This window comes from Protopterus annectens, chromosome 1.part0 (assembly GCF_019279795.1).
Source record: "Protopterus annectens isolate FY-2018-M chromosome 1.part0, PAN1.0, whole genome shotgun sequence".
NCBI lineage: Eukaryota > Metazoa > Chordata > Ceratodontiformes > Protopteridae > Protopterus > Protopterus annectens.
The window spans coordinates 1,209,182,842-1,209,197,250 of record NC_056725.1 but is presented as its reverse complement, the minus strand read 5'-3'; positions in this window follow the sequence as shown (position 1 = coordinate 1,209,197,250).

Below are 14,409 nucleotides of genomic sequence, written 5' to 3'. Positions count from 1 at the left end.
CAAGGAGCTCACATCATCATTTCCAGCTGGCTGAAATGGCGGGGAATTTGAGCCGGGATTAATGGCGACGGCTGGGCACCAAGTCAGCAACACTAGGAGGAAAGCTGAGCAGTTCGCCTGAAATGGCGGGAATTATGTCGGCGGCCAGGCAGCAACACTAGGAGGAAGGATTAATGGTGTGAATGAACAGAAGAAGGGCTTGTAGTTCGTCCGTCAAGCCGAACAAACTACTCAGGCAGGTAAGAACAGAAGAGTGTGTGTGTGTGTGTGTGTGTGTGTGTGTGTGTGTGTGTGTGTGTGTGTGTGTGTGTGTGTGTGTGTGTGTGTGTGTGTGTGTGAGTGAGTCATTGATCAATCAGTGATCCATTCATCTAATCTGTATTCACTGACTATGTCTGTTAAATTTGCAGTCAGTCAGGAATCCATACTTGCTGGCTAGTCTGCCAAAAGTAACAGAAAAAGGGAAGGACACTGAAGTCAATGCAGCCCCTTTTAGCAATATTTTAATGCACTGACATTTTCTTCATCAAGCTACCAGCACATTGAGTTAAAACCATCAACTGCAGGTGTCTTAACACTTAAAGGGTCATTCTCTCTCTAGGCACAAACAGCACTGTTTTTGTGGAGTGAAGTCATGGTTTCCAACATGGGAAACTGACATATTCTAGATTAAAAATAAGAACTAATGCTGAATGTATCTGCAGTTCCTTTTTCTAAATTTACAACTGGACACCTATTTAAAAGTCAGGAATTCATACTTGCTGGCTGGTCTGCCAAAAGTAACAGAAAAAGGGAAGGGAAGGACACTGAAGCCAAGGCAGCCTCATTTAGTAGTATTTTAATGCATGAAGCACAGATGTTTTGTGTCAGCACACAGAAACAGTATACAAAAGTAAAATATGGCATAACATTCTATAGTTCAGTAAAATAAAACTAATGCAAAAAAATTAAGCCAATTGCAAAAATAAATAGCTGAAAAACATGCAGTAAACTGCTGCTGGCATGACTACACTGTTATCTGCAGACAGGAAATCCCAGATAATTTTACAAGTGGCTGCAGAAAAAAAAATGCATAGGTGTAGCTAATTTCAGCAAAATGTCTCTGGCAAGTTTTAATATATGGATGCTTCTCTGCAGCGTTTTTTGTATTTAATGGGTAAGCCTGTTTCTAAATGCATGCATGAGATTCCTGTTGCTTTTCTGTCACTACATATTTACTTTTCACTTTCGAATATAGTGTTTTACTGATTATTCTGATTTATTAACTGCAGTCCTATTTTAATTGTTCATAACTATTCATATTACATACCAAAAAGGAATCTCATACTATAAGAGATGCCATGATAACTGTCATTTTCCTTTTCAAAACATAGATTTTCCCAAACATTTATTGTTTTAAGTTATAGATTGGTGATTTGACAATGGAAAACATGGCATAAAAAATTACGAATAACCATGGGGAGAATTGACATCATAGATTTTTTTTCGGGATTTATTCTCATAGGTTCATAGGTTCATAGGTTGGTACTAGGCTATCGGCCCTAGGGCCTATACAAGCCTAGCCATAACAATTCCCTGGCTATTTCTTCCCACACTATTTACTTCCCTGGACCCCTGTCTAGCAGGGCGACTGACATGATCCCCGGGGTGAATTTCCTTTCTCCCATCCAATCGTCAAGGTTCCTTTTGAAGAGGACCAAAGAGGCACTCTGCTTGACATGTATGGGCAATCTATTCCAGAGTCTGGGAGTCTCTGGGTCAGGAACCTATCCCTCCAGCATGTTTTGTTTATTGTGATGACAAGGTTTAGATCCCTGGAGCGTGTGGCTCTGAGGGATTGGGATTTCTTTAAGTGTAGCATGTCCAACAGCTCTGGGTTTGACATGGCCTTGTATGTTAAGCAAAGATCGCCTCTGAGTAGACGATATGCGACAGAGTATAGCTGGAGTTTTTAAGGCAGTCAGTGTAGGGCATCTGCTTTAGGCCTGTGATTCTTTTAGTGAGGTATTTCTGTGGCCTTTCCAGTTGTTGCAGATGTCATGAGAGGTACATACCAAACGGGGCATTGTATTCTATAATGGGTCTAATGAGGGATGAGTACAGTGGGACAATGACCTCCTTTTTTCTGGATGAAAAGCCCTTAGTGATGAGGTGTGCCACATAGAAGGATTTCCTGACTGTTGTGGTGATGTGGTTATCGAAGGTGAGACCACTGTCCACCTGTGTCCCTAAGTCTCTTATCAAACTTTCAGTGTTTAGTGTACTGCCACCTATATGGGAATTCACGGATACATGTTTTTTCCCAAAGGGAATAACTATACATCTCTTGGCATTGAGCTTGAGCCCATGGCTCTGGCACCAAGCATCTGTTTCTGTAAGGCCCTTTTGTAGAGTATCCACATCATTTGGGGATTCAATAACGGCTCCCAATTTGCAGTCATCTGCAAACTTTGTTATCCAGAGTCCTTAGTGTTGGCTTGTACTTCAGAGAAGTAGATGCCAAACAAGAGCGGTCCCAGGACTGAACCCTGAGGTATTCCACTTGTCACTTGTCTGGAGCTGGATTTGGAGTCAGCTACTTTTACAGTGTGGGTTCTATCAGTAAGCCAGTTAGCAACCCATTGGGTGACGTAGGGATTAATGCCCAGCTTAGTAAGTTTATCTATGATTCCAGAGTGGGGGATGGTGTCAAAGGCCTTGGCAAGGTCTAGATAGGCTATGTGGACCACCTTACCCTTGTCCATGGCTCTGGAGACTGATTTGAAGAAGTCAATCAAGTTCAGGAGACAAGATAGGCCCTTCACAAACCCAAACTGGGTGGGGTCCAGTGTTTGAAGGTTGCCAATGTCTTTGTTTATAAGTTCCATGATAATATGCTCCATGGCCTTGCAGATAAGGCTTGTCAGACTGATGGGATGGTAGTCTCCGGGATCCAAGGTGGATCCCCCCTTGTGGAGTGGGATAACTGTAGCTGTGCACCACTCAGTGGGCATGAAGCCTGAGGTGAGGCTATGCTTAAACATGACACTTAGGTGAGGTGCCAGTTCATTTTGTAGTTCATGCAGTACACAGCCTGGGATGTCATCTGTTCCCATGGATGCTGTATTCTTAGCTTTGGAGAGCGTGTTTTTTACCTGTGTGGCCATTATTACCGGAATTTGGCAATCTTCTGGTATTGAGATGGGCCATTTAGGGGGTGAGAGGGGGGTGAAGTTGGCACTGAATCGATCTGCCAGGATATTGGCAATATCCCTGGGATCAGTATATTTAATGCCATTCTGTTTTAGCTCAGAGCAGATCTGAGCATTGCCATTTAGATTCTTGACATAGTTATAGAATGCCTTGTTGTTGTCTTTGGAATCTTTGGCAATTTTATTTTCGTAACTAGCTTTGGAGGATTTTATGAGGGATCTCAGTTTCTTACTGAGGCTGGTAAGGAAGTTTTTTGCATCCTGGGATTTTCCTCTTTTCTGCAACAGTTTCTTCCTTTTTGTTGTAAAGTTTGTTTATGGCAGGGGACCACCAGATTGGCTTCTTTTTTTGGATGAGAGCATCTTGGTTCTATTTGGGATGGCACGATTTATGCATGAGTGGATGTGCTTGTACAGTGCCTTAGTGTAGGATTCAGCAGTTGAACTTTCAGCTCCCATCTGCATGGGTGTCATGAAGTTTGTCAATTCTGACTTGAGTAGCATGAAGTTGGCTTTGGAGAAGTTTTTTATGGAGGTTTCCTTACTGGGTGGTGGGGGGGTGTGGATGTTAAGGATGATTAGCTTATGGTCAGACGTGACTAACGAGGGGGTGACCATAGGTTTGGATTATCGATTTCCCATGTTGGTAATGACCAGGTCTAGGATATTGGAGCCCCTGGTGGGACTATGGATTAGTTGATCCAGGGCGTTGGAATTTATGAATTCCAAGAACTGTTGGGCAAAGGTGTTGGTACATGAGTAGCTTTCCCAGTTAATGGCAGGCAAGATTTTCCAGGATTGCAGCGATAATACATACATTTTTAAAGGAAACCATTGTCTGTTTCAGATATGTGGGATATGAGACACTTGCTTTATTAAAAAAAGTAGACAACATCATCATGGGACTAAACGGCAAAGAAAAGAGTAATGTCTTCCCGACGTGTAATATGACAGGAAATACATGCAAACTTGTCATTACACAAAAAAATACGGCACATATTTGTATCACCTCTTTTACACAGGAAATAAACCTCTGTCCTATTTCAATAATAAAACAACTCATAAGACAGCATACATCCTTAAAAGCTGGCTAGTAAGGGAATATCATGTATAGCTGAATTGCTTTACAATAGCTATGGTGCCGGATAAGTGTCAGTTGCTCGAACATGTCTGGTTTGTTTATGTGAGAAATTGTGGTACAGTGGGAGTAAGGGAATTTGCCCTTTACCCACTGTAGTGTGATCTCATATTTCGTATATATAATTAGTAAGGGATGGGGGTGCTTCCCTCCCCCACATGGAGTTTACTGTCAATTTGGGGGGGGGGGGTTTGATAGTATAATTTTGAGCAGTTGTGCTTCAATATGCTGCTTTTCAGATAAATCAACATATATCCATATAACTATATATATATATATATATATATATATATATATATATATATATATATGTATCAGACCTCCCAACCGTTCCAAATTACTCGGTTTTTACCAAGTTTTGGGAAATACACTTGGTGGCTAGAGGTATTCAGGCTCAAACCCTGTACCTTTAGTACAGGGTAAAAAGAGCCTACTATCCCTACAGTTGAAAGTTATGTTCTGAGCTTTGTCCAGATTTTTTTTGTACTAAGAGTTCAGAGAGCTATGATGAGAAGTAAGAACATTTTTGTGCTAACAGTTCAGAGATATGGTGAGTGACAAGTGAGAAGTGAATTTGTATTCCCCCATTATTGGCTTTGTTGTTTGTCCATGTTTTTTGTGTTGAGGTTAAGAGCTATGTTGAGAAGTGAGAAATGAATTCACTAAATGATTTCAGTCTTCCTATTTTTCAGGCAGCTGCTGATTTGGGATAGTAGTATGTTGTTCTGAATGTAGTGCATAGAGTCCTGGGTTCAAAACCTGCCAGTGAAATGCATGATGGTAGCACAGCATTTTATTCTAGCAACTTTACAAAATTATACAAGCAAAATGTTTAAAATGTGTCCCTGGTTTTTGACCTTTTGCCCCCCCCCCCAAAAAAAAAAATGAAATTGAAAATAAGTGCGAGACGCTGTGCAAGATGCCTATGGCTTACACTACTGTCATTCTATTTAGAGAGGGTGTGGAAGCAGACTTTTATGATGGAAAAGTTCTGAATTGGGCAGTTTTGTCATTATTGGTTCATGTGTTTTGTTTCATTGCCTACAGTACAGATTACTGGTAAAATGTTCAAACAATACATTTAAAATGCGCTCTAACATGTGTGTTGTATTATACAAAGAATATAATTTAATAAAGTCAGGAAGGTGTACAAAGAAAAGAACACATGTATGTTTCTTGTTTTGTGTGCAAGGAGCCAATGATTTGAAAACAGCCCAAAGGTAATCTTTATCCACCACTGGCCAGATGCATTTTCTTTGGATGTGGTGTGTGTGGGTTTCAATGCTGTTTCAATGAATGCGAGTTTCAAGGGCAAAGTTTAATGTCAAGCCTATTTTCATTGTGAGACAGCATTGCTTTGTTTACCTGATGATGTCTTTTAGTGTTTCTGCATTGTTGTGCTGTAAAATATAAAAATAAAATTCAGATCATTGTAGAAGTAAAGCAGTATACATACATTAGTAGTGTTTATGGTAAATGGGGCAAAATAGCCAGGTAACAGAACACTGGAATGGCTGCAGGGGGACTTTGGTGCCATGTTTTGGTTGTCTGTTCTTCAATTTGCATTCAAAAGTTGGTATCCCACAATTCCATTGGAGTGGGTGGGGTTACATAATTATGTATGCAAATTAGATGTTAATCAGCGTACAGATTTGTACCTATTTTTCATGGGCCTTGTCCAGATTTTTGATGTTTCCAGGTTGAGAGGTATGAAGTATTTACTGTGCATTTTCTGCTGTTTGTCTTGTAAAAAAAAAGAAAAAAAAATATCCTTGTTTCCCGCCTTTCCTGACCTAGAATAGTCCCTAATACAGGCATTGCTGTATTCTGGACTTTAGAATAGTACCTGTGTTGCCCGTTTCATTACTTGGATAGAAGAAAGCTTCTTTGTTCACCAGTGGGAGTAGGGAACTTTGAGCAGCCTATCTGTCCCTGGAGGAGTGATCTCAGCACACGAATCTTGTAGTGTATTGGCCGTTTTGGGCTAATTTCTAGCTCTTTCAAGTCCCCTGTATAAAAACCCACTTTGGCACGATTTTGCGCAGCATTGGGCAGCGCCGCTTAATCAGGCTTAAACCATTTTCGGCTCCACAAAGTCTACTCTTCACTTTTTCCCTTAGATCTGCTCTATCTCTCAAAGTAAGGACCCTACTTTCAACCTAAAACCCAGCACTTGCTCATATAAGCAATTATAAAAGTTAGCACTAATAAACTAAAAGCACTACTTCCTCATATGCTCCCTTGGAGTACTCGTCCCCTATTGGTCCTTTTTGGTCAGTTATAAAGGAGTTACTTATACTAATCCAGCATGTCCAAAGGTCAGTTGCTGGTTTCCTCTCCAGTCCAGCTGGTGAATGTGGGAATCCTGAGGCAATGTTACAACTGCCTCATGTACACAGACAACCCTCTCCTCCTCCCAACAAGTACTAATATATGCGAGAGATGCAACCATATAGCCAAACTGGAGGCTAAGCTCTCTCAATGCAGTACTGGCGCAGCCAGTCAGGAGGAGAAGGCAACCACACACACCACAAATCCAGTCGCACATAGACCTACCACATCAGCAAACCAAACACATAAACACACTAAAACATACTTGGCGGCTCTAAATATAAATCTGCCTAAGCAGCAGAGACCTCCCAAACAGACATCCAAGCAACTGCTACCCCAAAACAAAACATGTGTAACACATACTTCACAAAGTCAGTGTGCCAAACAGTCACAGCCCTTAAGGCTAAACAACGCACCTGATACACTTGTAATAGGTGACTCTATTGTCAGACACACTGGTCACCCGTAAAAAATTTTTCTTTTGAAATTTTTGGGGGGGGGTTTTTTTTTTTGAGGGGGGGGGTTTTTTTTCCTTTTTCATAAAAATAAAAAGGGTTTTTCCCAGTATCAAAAATTTTACCCAAATTTGGGCATTTTGCCTGCAGTTTTGATTTTCCCCTAGGTCCCTGATTCTCTTGTTTTAAAAGAAATTTTTTTTTCCTTGCCTGGATTGGTGGCCCTTAATACGGCCATTGCTTAATTCTGGGTGATTTTTGGGTTGTATGTGTCTTCCTTGAAAAAGAACCTTTTTACCATTTAGTGTTTTTGGGGGTTTCCCTTTTTTGGGGATGTCAGTTACCTAATTGGGTGTTTGGCTTTGGTTTTTCCCTCCCCTTTAAGTTTTCCCTGTTAAACCCCAAAATTTGGGATATGAGGCTGGGGCTTCATAGGCTTAAACCATTTTCGGTCCCAAAGCATCAATTTTTCCTTATTGTCCTAAAAGGGAACCCTTTTTCATTTAAAACGGCTTTGGGTAAATTTTCCCCTTATTTTACCATTTAATTGGGGGTTTAGTCTTTTGGGCCTTGCCCCATGGCTCTTTGGATTTAAAAGGGGTTTTTATACCAACCACGGGGAAAGGTAAAGCTTCCTGGCAGCCATGGTTTGGTATGTGAATCCGGGGCAAATTAAACCCTCTTGACTGACAGCGAACCCCTTCCCTTAAACAACATTTTTTGAAGGGGCACTTTTGGGGGAAATTGGAGCTAACCCCAAATGCATACGCCGAAATTCAGAGGGAAAACCACCCCCAAATTTCCGGGGAAATAACCTCATCACAAACCAAAACTTTAAACACAAAAACTCTTGCTTTTACCTCCCAAAAGGAGGGTTTTTGGCAGCCTCCAGGAAACTTCCCCCAAAAATTTTTTCAGTCTTATTAAAAGCAGTGGGGCCCAAACAGACACCTATACAACACACATTTGTTTCCCTTTTGGGTGACTTTTGGCACACCATTTTTGTGTCATTCACAGGTGCGGGGAAAAGGGTTTTGGGGTTTGTTTGTGTCGGTTTGGACCTGGGTGGGTTTTAAAAGGGTCCAAATATTTTCTGTGTTTATTTTTTTGGTTTAAGTTGTGGTAGTTTTTGGGGGACTGGGTTTGGGAGTTTACCTTTCCCCGGCAGTTTGACCCTGATTGGTGGATTTTACCCCCCGGGGGATAAAAGGATAAAAAAATATATTTTAATTGGTGTGTTTGGTGTATTAAAGGGGTCACATTGTCGGGACCGTTTTACTTGTTGGGGACTTGTGGAGTTGGGGGCCCTTGTTTTGGGATATTTGGCAGGTTCCCCCCTATTTTTCCTTTATCAGGGTAGCCCCACCTCTTGCAGGAAATACAGAATGCCTCCAGGAATTCTAGGGAAGCATCTCCAAGCATTCCTGGTGGTTAGGGTTGCGTAAAAAGGCCTGGTTGGCCCCCAAAAGGCACCCCAAAACCCTTTAATAAACCCATGTTTTCCCCCCAAAAACTAGCCCCCACGGGGGGAATTTATTCTGGCCCCCCCTGGTTTAGGGATGAAAAAAGGGAACCCATGTGCAACTAACAGTGGGAAAAACTGCCTTTCAGTTTGTAGCCTGATACAGACCACCATCCCAAACTCAGGAACCTCACTCGGCTTTCCTGAGAACACTGGAGAATATGAAGGTCTCTCCAAACACCATTATATTGGGTGACTTCACCTACCCAAACATAGACTGGGAGCAGTACTCAAGCCCCAACACCCTGGCCCAAAGTTTCCTAGAATTTATAAACTCAAATGCTATGGAACAACTAGTCACCACTCCCACAAGAGGGGAAAACATACTGGAGTTGATCATCACAAACATGGGGACTCTATGCTCCACACCAGAGGTATACCCCTCATTGGTAAGATCGGACCATAAATTATTCTCTCTGGACATCCACATCCCGACCCCACCACCAGCCCAGAAAACCATAGTGAAAAACCTCTAAAAAGCTAATTTCACACTTCTCAAAACCGAGGTGAAATCATTCAAAAATTCCGGGCCAGTGGAAACTACGGCCCAAACTGCAGAATCCTTTACAAACTATGGACACCTTCAGGAATGCACGGATCATGCAATCCCAAATAAAACCAAGACCCAATCCTCCAAAGGCAGGTGTCCTATCTGCTGGACCCCAGCCATAAATAAGCTATACAACAAAAGGAGGAAGCTACTACAGGATAAAGCAAAATCCCTAAAAAGGAAAGCATCACTGATCAGTACTAGCAAAAAACTACGGTCCCTCATAAAATCATCCAAGGCCAGCTTCGAGAGAAAGATTGCACAGGACACTAAAGATAATCACAAGGCCTTCTTTAGTTATGTTAGGAACCTGGGTAGCAACTCCCAGATATGTTCGGAGTTAGTCCAAAATGACAAAAAATACACTGAACCCACAGACATTGCCAACATCCTGGTGGACAGGTTCAGTGCAAACCCCCCCCCCCTTCCCCCCCAAAAGAGCAAATATTTATCCCAGCAGAGAGTTGTCTCCCTGGCATCTCAGATGCACAGGTGAGAGCTGCCCTCTCCAAAGCAAACAACACAGCATCAATGGGACCAGACGATGTCCCGGGCTGCGTCCTACACGAGCTCCAAGAAGAGCTAGAACCTCATATAAAGTTACTGTTCAATCTCAGCCTTACTACAGGATATGTACCCAAGGAATGGCGTACAGCAACAGTGGTCCCACTCCACAAAGGTGGTGCCTGAATGGACCCTGAAAACTATCGCCCCATAAGCCTGGTCTGCAAAGCTATGGAGCGGATCATCATGGAACTCATAAACAAAGACATTGGGGACCTACAGACGCTAGATCCTACCCAATTCGGCTTTGTTAAGGGCAGATCCTGCCTCTTGGACCTGGTCGACTTCTTCGAAACAGTCACCAAGGCCATAGATGAAGGGAAGGTAGTCCACACAGCCTACCTGGACCTCGCAAAAGCCTTCGACACCATACCCCACTCGGGCATCATAAATAAGCTCTCCAGCTTAAATATCAACCCCTATGTCATAAGATGGGTTGCAAACTGGCTCAAGGATAGAACCCACATGGTCAGAATTGTGGGAGCCATGTCAGACTCTAAACCAGTTACAAGTGGCGTCCCACAGGGCTCAGTCCTGGGACCGCTCTTGTTCGGTATATATTTTTCTGAGATACAGGCCAACATGGGAGGACTATGGCTGACCAAGTTCGCAGATGACTGCAAACTGGGTGCCATAATCGACTCTCCAGCTGACACAAGCATCCTCCAAAAGGGTCTCACAGAAACATATAACTGTTGCCAAAGCCATGGCCTAAAGCTAAATGCCAAGAAGTGTATAGTCATCCCCTATGGGAAAAACAAAGTGCCCATAAATTACCACATAGGCGGTAATCCATTAAGTACGGAGGAAGTAATTGGGGACCTGGGAACCCAAGTTGACAGTAATCTCTCCTTTGACAACCACGTTGCCAAAGTGGTTAGAAAGACCTTCTATATAGCCCACCTTATCATGAAAGGATTCACATCTAGATCAAGGGAGGTCATTGTGCCCCTTTACTCATCACTCATCTGGCCCATAATTGAATACAATGCCCCATTTAGGATGTACCTTGCCCGACACCTGCAGCAACTGGAAAGACCCCAAAAATACCTCACCAAGAGGATCAAGGGACTCAAACAGATGACCTATGCTGCTCGGTTAAAGAAACTCCAGCTCTACTCAGTTGCATACCGCCTACTTAGAGGCGATCTGTGCCTGACGTATAAAGCCATGTCCAACCTAGAATTAATGGACATGCTCCACCTCAAAAAATCCAAATCCACTAGAGCTACACTTTCAAGGGACTTGAACCTCAACACAGAAATGAATAGGACATGCTGGAGAGACAGATTTATAACCCAGAAGCTCCCAGCACTCTGGAACAGAATCCCAGTCCATATCAGGCAGAGCCCCTCACTGACTCTCTTCAAGAGGAATCTTGACGAGTGGATGGGAGATCATAGGTTTACTCTGGGGATCACTTCTGTGTCACTACTAGACAGAGGCACAGTAAACTAACCTTAAAAAGGGCACAGTTAAACTCATTTTAAAGGGTGGCGAAAGCCAAACACACTCTGGCTAGGCTGATAAATGCCCTGGGGCATATAGCCTAGTATCAACCTATGAACCTATTTAGAGCCAATGTTCACACCAAAGGAGTGTTTGTATATCATGTTTTACCTTTCAGAGTGGCATACACATGTGCTATATTTCAGAAATCTGCAGAAAGTGTATTGCAAGATTTACCACATGTTGCCGTTTACTTGGATGTATGTCCTAGTTACTGGTGCTACATCAGAGGACCATCTGCAGAACTTAGATAAAATGTTAAAAATACTTGAGGATGCACATCTTAAAAGAAACACATTTGTGTTTTTGCAAATGAAAATGCAACTCTTTGGTCAAGTAATAAAAGCACATCATTTATGTCCTGCAGAGAGTGAAACAAAAGCTATTGTGGAAACCTTACCTCCTTACTAAATATTATTGTGTTAAAAGTATATTTGAGTGTACTAAGTTAATATACCAAATTGCGTGACCTTTAGAAATCCTTTGCATTGTTTGTTATACAAAAATGTGTGATGTATACAGGGAAAGAAAAGAAAATAGGGTTTCAGAAATGCAAAACCTTGCTTTATTTATTTTGAAGTACTTGTTCATTATACATCTGAAAGAGCGTCAATCCTTTCCTTCTGGCATTTGACCTGTGCATTTACAAGGAATGATAATGACAGCAAGAAACTCCTCAGCTCTGAGTTACATGCAATGATGCACACTCAGCAAAAGAACTTAAAAGTTAAACAAGGAAGGATTTGCAATAACCTTTGGAATCCAAGAACATTTGTATGATTATAATTTTACTCCATATTCTGATGACAGACCACCTATTCTAGTTAAAAAGAAACCTATTCCTCAAATGCGTACTCCAAGAATGCGGTGTTGGCCGCTGTTTGAAGAGTGTATGGTTACATGGCTGATTATTTACAGACCAGAAAAGTATTATGTTAATACTGATATATCTGATCAAGTAGTGATGTTAGAGGTGACAGAAAATATAACAGTTCATGCTGAGAAAACTGAACAACAGAATGCCAGGGATATTATTTGGTCACGTGCTTGCATAGCTCTTAACAGATGAGCTATATTAACAGTGCCAAGGTTTATATACCGTACTATTTCAAATAATATCATGGAGTATCAGGGAAAGTTGAGGTCTACTTTATATGCTTGAAGTCCGAGAATATCGAATACGGTATTCTCAACATGAGTACACCGAAAGTGCAAAACATTGAAAATGTAAACAGAAATCTCCGTAGGTGGACATTTCCATTTACTTCAATGTAGTGCAATCTCAAGGGTTGGTATATTTAAGTAGTGGGTGGTGTGAGGGGTGCAGGGGGGCTTGTCCCCCTGCCTACACTAGTTTAAATTCTTTTTTTGTGTGTATTTTTTTTGGGCTTCGATTGTTTCATAGTTCGATGCATATGGTTCGATCCAGATGCATTCGAGCTATGAAACTTTCGAGGTCCTAAAGTAGGCCTGAAAGCTGAATATGGCACATGCTAAATACAGTGACTCTAGAGAAAACACAGAGTTGATAGGGGGTTCAAATCAGTAGTAAGGATTGTGTTGCCATTCTAAGGGGCTGCAATATTTGTCGACATGGAAGGAAATGGTCAACAGACCACACTGCTTTGTCAGGGACGGTCTGTACCTCTCCCTTCTAGGCTTTCAAATATTAGCTAAAATATTGTCTTCCCACATAGTGCCTTTTTAAACAATGCCAAACTGAAAGTACTTCCAACATAGCAAATCAAAACCAAGAAAATTTAAAGATATTACTGCTCAGTGCCAGTAGTATAAACAAAAAAACTCCACTTCCTAGTAGCTCTCTTTACCCTAGAGAAAACTGATATCTGTGCAGTCATTGCGACATGATTTAAAGCCATGGAGACCACACCGGCAGTGCAAGGTTATAATGCCTTCCACATATCTAGACTAGCTACTACACAGACAGGAACTAAAGCTGGGAGTGTCTCGATTTACATCAAAAATAAATATACCTCGAGGTTGGTCAAACAGGACAATGCACTTGAGCTACTCCATGTTCAACTCACTTTCAGCAAAATCCAATACCACTTCCTTACAGGCTATAGGTCTCCATCTATGACCTAGGAAATACATACCATGTATTTAAACTTATTAGAAGCACTCAACATCCAACCCAATACCATATTCATGGGTGACTTTAATTACCCCAGTATTAACTGGGAATCGTATATGACACCAAATGTACAGGCACAGAAATTCCTGGATTTTGTAAACACAAACTTTCTGGACCAGATTGTCAATACACCAACCATGGGTAAAGCCATACTGGATCTGTTCCTTACTAATATGGGAGAGCGCTGCTGCACACCCCCTAGTCTAATGTCTTCTCTGGTAAGGTCAGACCACAAAACTCAGAGGGCAGATAACTATACATTATCCACCAATACACAGTTTGCAGTCATAACCACCTATACTTAGAGAAGTAGATTCCCAGGACTGAACCCTGAGGTATTCACCACCTTACCCTTGTTCATACTGATTCAAAGAAGTCAATCAAGTTCAATAACCTCTGCACCACTCAGTGGGCATGAAACCTGAGGTGAGGCTATCTCTAATCTGGCCAAGAGCATTGCATCAATGGGCCCAGACAATATCCCAGGATGCCGTACAAATAGCATGAAACATGACCTATCAGGCCCTTTGGAACTGCTATTTAACTATAGCCTCCAAACAAGCTTTGTGCCTCATGAATGGGGAAGAGCAACAGTCATCCCTGTGCACAAAGGTGAGCCATTTACAACTACAGACACATATGTCTCACTAGTCTTATCTGCAAAGCCATGGAAAGAATTTAACATGAAAATGATCAATAATGATATATTAAATCTCCAGACACTGGACCCAATCCAGTTTGGTTTCATCAAGGGCAGGTCATGCCTATTTAACCTGGTTGAATTCTTAGATGAGTTCACCAAAGCAATGGATGAGGGCAAAATGGTTCACACTACCTACCTTGACCTGGCCAAGGCATTTGACACAATACCCTGCTCGGGCATTGTTGACAAACTCAAGAGGTTAGGTGCAAACCTATATGTCACCCAGTAGATAGTCAACTGGTTCACAGATAGGACCCAGGAAGTTAGAATTTGAGAGTCCACCGCTACAAA